The sequence below is a fragment of the Galeopterus variegatus genome, unplaced genomic scaffold, assembly GCF_000696425.1.
Source record: "Galeopterus variegatus unplaced genomic scaffold, G_variegatus-3.0.2 Scaffold2821, whole genome shotgun sequence".
NCBI lineage: Eukaryota > Metazoa > Chordata > Mammalia > Dermoptera > Cynocephalidae > Galeopterus > Galeopterus variegatus.
Genome location: NW_007728932.1, coordinates 157,210 through 164,479, shown reverse-complemented (window position 1 = coordinate 164,479; position 7,270 = coordinate 157,210). Strand labels below are relative to the sequence as shown.

Genomic DNA, 7,270 nt, shown 5'->3' with positions numbered 1-7,270 from the left:
TATATTCTCTAGCTCATGCCCAGACACCCGGAAGCTAGATGAGGATCATAAGGGCATCAGAGTTATTACAGGCTGTGTAATTAGATCTGGGTCCTAGTCCTAGCTCTATAATTCCTAGCTGTGTGGCTGTAACTCTGAACCCCAGTTTACTCATTTGTACAATAAGTAAGTAGAAGTAACTATCTCATTGGGTTGCTGGGAATGTTAATTGAGATAGTGCATGTGAAGCGTTTAGTAAAGTATTTGACACACAACAGATGTTCAGTATGGGAGCTATTATTGGCATTATTTACTAAGCATCCTGAGGTTAACCTACATCACCATGGCCAGCCATCCCTGCTCATTGTGCAGATCATTGGAGCTGGCACCCTTGACGACATGTCAACACTTTCCCCTCCCACCCTCTGGATGCATTTCTAACCCTTCATAGAGCCCTAACAATAGCATTTTTTTCCTCTTTTGGGGGTTTGAATATCATGTTTAGCTTCAGCTGAATGTTCCACAAGATGATACCCATTAAGGCAACTTTCTTCAGTGTAGAAGATGAATGCTCAAAGTGCCTTTTACCAAGTTCATTTCCCTCTGCTGATCTAATGCTGTAGCTTTCTGCATTTTAATGCCATTTAGTGAAATGTGGATTTTTGAAAATATGTATAAAAAAGCAAGTTATTTTCCAAGTTTTACTATAAAGCCCAGTTAAGAGCTTTAGTAGCCTCTGGTTTGGGCTCTCTTTTAGTAAAAATTAATTTTCATTTAGTCTGTGACAAGTATGGCTTCTCTAATTTCTGTTTTCTTGGGCTATGCTTATAAGACATTCCCTTTCAAGCCTATGTGAGTGACAAAAAAATCCTTTTCCTGGAAGTAACTTTGGCTTTGGGGCCTTCTTCCTCCAAATCCGTCATGTTGTCCTGAGATATTATTTTCAGCTCTTTTATGTTATTATTCAACACTGGAACTCCCACGGAGACCACTCAGATGATGGGCATGTTCCTCTCTTGCTGAGATCTCAGAGTATGGAAAGTGATGGGCGACTCTGGGCCAGGCAGGGCCATTCATGCTTTTATTATTACCATTTTTAAAACTACCTAGGGCTTTTACGTCAGCGGGAGGTCAGTTCTCCACATAACTTTTTTCCAGTCTTTCAATTTTGACTTAACTATCCAAGTCAATAAAGGCCCAGAAGGCTTATTTTCAAGTTTCTGTCTTACCCATGTGATCTGAGAAAGTTTGCTCCTCATTTAAGTCCTTCTTATGCTTTTGTGACTCATTTTCTAGCTGGAGGGTCATCCTTGGTAGTGCCTTTTTTCCAACACAACAGCCAGGGAGAGTGGTGTCCTTCCCCAGTCTGCTAATTAGCTAGCATAGTTTAGATCACAGAAAGCTCCTGTTGGGAGGGGCCTTCAGGGTCATCTAACACAGCCCCTCATTTTACCAAGATCAGCAACTAAATCCCAGAGAAACTAAATCCCAGAGATGTCAAGCGACGCACCCAGGGTCACACAGTAAGCTCGAGGCAGAACTGGGACTCAAACACTGTTTTCTTGGCATCCAGCTTGGTGCTCTTTCTACTCTGCCACTGTGAACTGGGGCTGCCAGCCCAGAGCTCAGCTGACAGGTGGGCTTGCCCAGCTCTGGCTCATGCAGGATGAATGCGAAACTGACCTTGTTTTTTAATCCCAACTGCTGTGGTTTGACCAGCTGCTCAAATCAAAACCCCTCCAGCCAAATCAACCATTAACTTTTGAAGTGAATGGAGCTGAAAATTAGCGTCAAGAGTTTAGAGTAGGACTGGCCCTGTAAACTCTTTTCTTCATTTACCTATAACTCTCTTCTACTCTCTGCCCCAAGCACAGCTCCCCAAGCATCTCCTCCACTGCCCTGTTTTCTGTGTTCCATTCCATTCCCCTGGAGGCATCATTCATTAGGGTTAAGCATTGCCCTCTTCCTCCTCTCTTCTAATGTATCATGGAAGGGGTTACATGTATATGTTCCATTCCTCAATGTGAGTGAGTGGATCAGAGGCTTTCCTCCTCTATGGGACACCAGCCAGGAGAACATCAGAGAGGTGTGGAGGGAGGGTGAGAAAAGATTGCAGTTAAAGAAATAGGATGGTGGCGAAGCTAGTCTAGGTCACAATTAGGCCCATAGCCAGCCACCTGTCATTAAATATGTGTATGTTGCTACTGTGGAAAATATAACAAAGATCTCAAATTAAAGATATCCAGAGTTGAAAGGGAAGAGAAATAAATATTTACTTTTCCAGGAACTAGACTAAGTGCTCTCAGTAGATTATTTTAGTTAACTCATATGACGGCCCAGTGAGGTAGCCATCATTAGCCCCATTTTCATGAATGAGAAAACTGAGGCTCTGAGAGAGCTCACAGAGCCGTGATTGAACCCCAGCGTGATGTGCTCCCCAAACCTATGGTCTCTTCTCTTTAATAAAGTTCATTTGAGATTGTATTCCTCTTTATTATAACCCTAAACCAGCGTTGTAGAAGTACCTGGTCAGGCTATTTTGTGAGTGGAAACTGAGGCCCAAAGAAGTGAGGTCACTGTCCTGGGAGCAGAGTCTGGACTGCTGCCTGTGATTGCCAGGACTTGGCTTACTGTCACTTTAAAAACCCTGCATGAACGGACACTTTCATTCACTCTGAGTGAGAAATGTGAATTTCACTGTTCATGAAATGGTGGGAATCCTGCATCAGGAGAGGGACGGTTGACAGCCTGCACGCTCAGAGTGATGGGTCTACTATGAACCCCATTCCAGTGCTTATCTTGCCTTCGCAGCACACATTCATTTAGCATACACAACACCCTGCCATTATCCTCCTCTTTGAATTCCTTGAGCCCCATGTTTTGTAAGGCTAGACAAATAAAATTCAGTGTTTCGTGGGGGAAAAAAAAATTAGATGACTGTTGTGAGTGATGTGTATAACACACCCAACCTGTTTATAATACTAAAGCTTGAATTGCAGGACAGTGTTTTCATTAAGTACCTCTATTCAGTTTGAAGAGACACAAAAACAGAAATGAATTGACTCAACAGTTTGCATGCCTTCAATCTCTGTGATAAAAATTGCCTATTATTGACAGTAAGAACGTTTCCAAAAAATTAGAGACAGCTGGAAAGACAGGGTTGAAAGAATGCTCAGGGTGAGAGGAAAGCATCTTGGCGTTCTATGTGCTATGAAGAGTGTCACACTTTTAGTCTTTACATTTCCACTATGCCTGTTCTAACGTGAATAGGGGACCCCGCTATCACCCTTGTAATATAGGCACAGAATAATTCCAGCTGCTGCTTGTCTGGTGTGATCCAACCACAGAAGTGCCACAGAATGCATGAAGAAATAGGCCTAAGGCTTTCTCCCTGGGTCGAGGCCCCAAGCATTTGGCAGTACTTTGTCCCTCGAGGAAGACAAGGAAGCACGTGACTTGGAATGTCAGATCAGGAAAGTGCCCTTTGAATAACAACATCAACCTTGCTGTCTTACAAATACGGAAGTTGAGCACAAGAGCGAGCAAGCGGCTTCCTCATAGTCATACGGGGTCTTGTTAGTGTCTCTGGACTCCCATGCTGGTGCTCTTGTAACTACCTCTTGCTGTCGTCTCAGGCTACAGCAACCAAATGCATGTCTGGAAGTGCACTGCTTAGTATGCAAGCCAGGCTGACCTTTACAAGCCCAGAATCATCAACTTTTGTTGGAAACCATGGAAGGATGGTTCTGGGAAAATAATGAAAATCATACCACACTGTGGAGACAACCAGAAGCCCTTCTCAACCTGCAGAATCCTCCTCACCTTCCAAGTACTGAACCCCAAATATATATATATACATACAGCAACTCAGGTTGGTCAAAAATAAGGAGGCAGAAAACCAAAGGCTTGACAATTCAGCCAGTTCTCTTCCTCTTTTGCCTCCCATCCCCAAATTCTCCCAAAAAAGCCAAATTCTGGAGTATCAAGGCCTTTGTTATTCAGGTCCTGAGAGGAATCAGCTTCTGGGGGTGGAGCCCGGCCCGGAACTGCAAGAGGCCCATGTCTGGCCTCAGCAGAACAAGGCTCTTGGGATACACATAGGAAGAATTCCCTGCTTCTCAGCAGAGAGCCTCTTCTGACCTGGAGGGGTCTTCTGAGACTTGTGGGACTCCCTGCTCCCCGCAGAGAGAGTTTTCTTCCACTTTCAGGAGCCCTGATATATGGATTACACAATGAGAAATTAACTGCCTTGTTTTTCACAGCATGAGGGGGCTGGAGGAAGGACTTGTAAATGTCCTCCAGTGAGCTGTTATGTATATTCGCACTAGAGTGTTAGTGGCATATTAGAGCTCAGGAACTGGACTTTACAGCCCTATCCTGTCCCTTCTTCTGTTCTCCAACTACCAGCCTGACTGGTCCCTTCGCTGAAAGTCGGACCATGAGTGTGTGTGCACATATGCGCCATGCACGTGTTCCTTTCCACATCTTACACGAGTTAATGCTGATTGTTCCCTGTCCTACTTACCACCTCCCCTTGCCCTCTGCCCAAGGCACTTTCCTGTGTTCCAGTCCCACTAATCCCTCTTACTGTAGAAACTCCAGAGTTAGTTGCTGAGAGCTCGAGAATGTGTGACCCACTGGCTTCAGAAGCGTTTTCCTAAGGACCCAGTGAAAACCATTATAATGATGGTGTAATGGCAGGGCATAATAGTGTAAATGGCCTAATACGGCACGGTGAGGAAAGCCACCTACTGGGCAGGCTAAAGAAGTTGACTATGTGGGTGGCCAAGAAGAAGGCAGGGGCAGCTGGCAAGCCAAGCTCCTGGGCCACCCCCATACCCCCTACTCTCTTGGCTCACACCCTTACCTACCCTCAGTGGGAGCAGGCCCTGTCCCACAAGGGGAGCTCCTGGGGAAGCTGAGAGGTCTATCTTGTAAGTTGCTGCAGCTGGTTCCTTAGTACAAATTTATTAGTTCCTCAGAGTGTTCCCTGAAGCCACAGGATAGGAGATGCCTGGAGTGCCTGAAATGCAGGATTCCCCAGAAGTCTACTATCTCTTACTCCTACAGCTGGATGAAGGGTCCCTCACTGTCCCCAGTAGGTTTGGGGACACATGGAAGTCCAGCCAGGGCTGGGGATTCTGAGGGGAGGTAAGAGCAGGGGGAACAGCTGTGAAATTGCCCCAGAAGGGGCCCTTCCTAAATTGGCCTGTGACTCAGTTGGCACATCCAAGCTTAGAGCAGCAGGTAAACACAGCCTTGTATTTGGAGTTGCCCTGAGGATTTCACATTTCATCCTCATAGTGACCCAGTTGGTCAAAACGGAGGACATTATTAGTCTTATTTTCTAGAAGAGGAAACTGAGGCTCTGGACGGGTAAGTGATGACCCTAGGGATGCCCAGCAAGGAAGAGACAGATTTCCCAGGACTCTCAGAACAGTGCTTGGCTTGCTGCTTCAGAGCACAGAAAGAATAGGAAAGGGAAGGACCACAGCTCAGCGAGTGAGATCCTGTCTCTGGGGGGCATGCCCCCACCCCAGGACTCAGGTCACTGACCCCCTCCATAGTGGCCCCAGTGCCAACAGCACTGTTCTGAAACACTGCTGCCACCCTGTGCGCCTTCTACAGCAGTGGGACTGGAGGTAGCTCACACTCAGTCATGGAAATACACAATGTCCAGAAAGCTTCCCAGATCAATCTGATGGAAACAGTCTCTGAGTCCTGAGTTCCCAGGGTCCTTGTGCTGAAGGGACATCCATTCTTTCCTTGTTAATCCCTGCACCCCAGGTCCTGCAGCAGAAAAGAGTTTTTTGGACACTGGTGCTTGAAAACAATCTATGCTTTTGTATTAGAGATGGTGTTAGTATTAGGAAATGGCTGGAGGATGCCCGGTTTCCTGGGTTCAAACTCTGGGGCTCTGCTGTGTGACCTTGGGCATATCCCTAGCCCTCTCTGAGCCTCGGTTTTCTCATGTGTCTCCTCACCTTGGATTAGATTAGATGGCATCTTTCTGATGTAGTGTTTAGTCTGAATCCATTCATTCAATAAACATTATGTGCGTAAAGCCTTCCTGCAGGTACAGGGCTTGGTGCAGAGGATTCAGCAAGAAGGAAAGAGTAACAGCGAATCTAAGCTCTCAGAAAGCTTAGATTCCCATTCTGTAATGTTTTTTGGTCATGCTTTCTTTTTCATGCTGACTTACCTTTTCAGAGAATGCCCCCGCTTCCGTTGGGGAATGGAAATTGGCAAAGAGAGAGGGAAATGGTCCAATTTGCGCCTTTGCTATTTTAGGGGAGGTTGAAATTACGAGCTAAAGTGGAGTGATGCACTCACTGGAGTGACCTCCGTTCTCCAAGACAGGAGAAAACCCAGGTCCTCTGCTTGTGAAGTGGCTCCAGCTCTTGGGCGTGAGGCATTATTATATAAATTCAAGCTCATTCCTGATTCTTAGTACCCTGAGTTGCCTGAAGGGGGGAATGGCACTGCTTGCGTGTGCAGCCGGGGCGAGCGGGCCGCCGCTGCAGCCGGAGCGAGCAGCGCCCGCCCGCACCACCTGTCCCCGCCGGCATTCCAGAGTAGAGGCCGAATTGGCAGCGAGCCGGCCCAGATCAGTAGCCGCCTCAGTCCGCGCGGGCCCTCTTAGGGGTGTGTCTCACGGATTCAACTCCCAGCAGCTCCTGGACGAGCCCCTAAAGGCGTCTTCCTCCTTGGCGGGAGCCGCGCGCACCCCGCTCTTCGCGCTGTTGCCCCGGGGAAAGGGGCGCAACGGCGGCGCCAGGGGGAGGGCGCGGTGCGGGCGCACGGCGAGCGCGGGCTGAGCTGCGGGATTGACGTAACGAACTTGGGTTTCCCCCAGCGTCGGGAACATGGATGAGAAATCCAACAAGCTGCTGCTGGCTTTGGTGATGCTCTTCCTATTTGCCGTGATCGTCCTCCAATACGTGTGCCCCGGCACAGAATGCCAGCTCCTCCGCCTGCAGGCGTTCAGCTCCCCGGTGCCGGATCCGTACCGCTCGGAGGATGAGAGCTCCGCCAGGTTCGTGCCCCGCTACAATTTCAGCCGTGGCGACCTCCTGCGCAAGGTAGACTTCGACATCAAGGGCGATGACCTGATCGTGTTCCTGCACATCCAGAAGACCGGGGGCACCACTTTTGGCCGCCACCTGGTGCGCAACATCCAACTGGAGCAGCCATGCGAGTGCCGCGTGGGTCAGAAGAAATGCACTTGCCACCGGCCGGGTAAGCGGGAGACCTGGCTCTTCTCCAGATTCTCCACGGGCTGGAGCTGCGG

General features: G+C 48.2%; 1 pseudogene; it reads left to right on the top strand.

Moving 5' to 3' along the window:
- The first annotated feature begins 6,455 nt into the window (after positions 1-6,455).
- LOC103598991 overlaps positions 6,456-7,270 on the top strand; it is a 2,682-nt pseudogene continuing 1,867 nt past the window's right edge.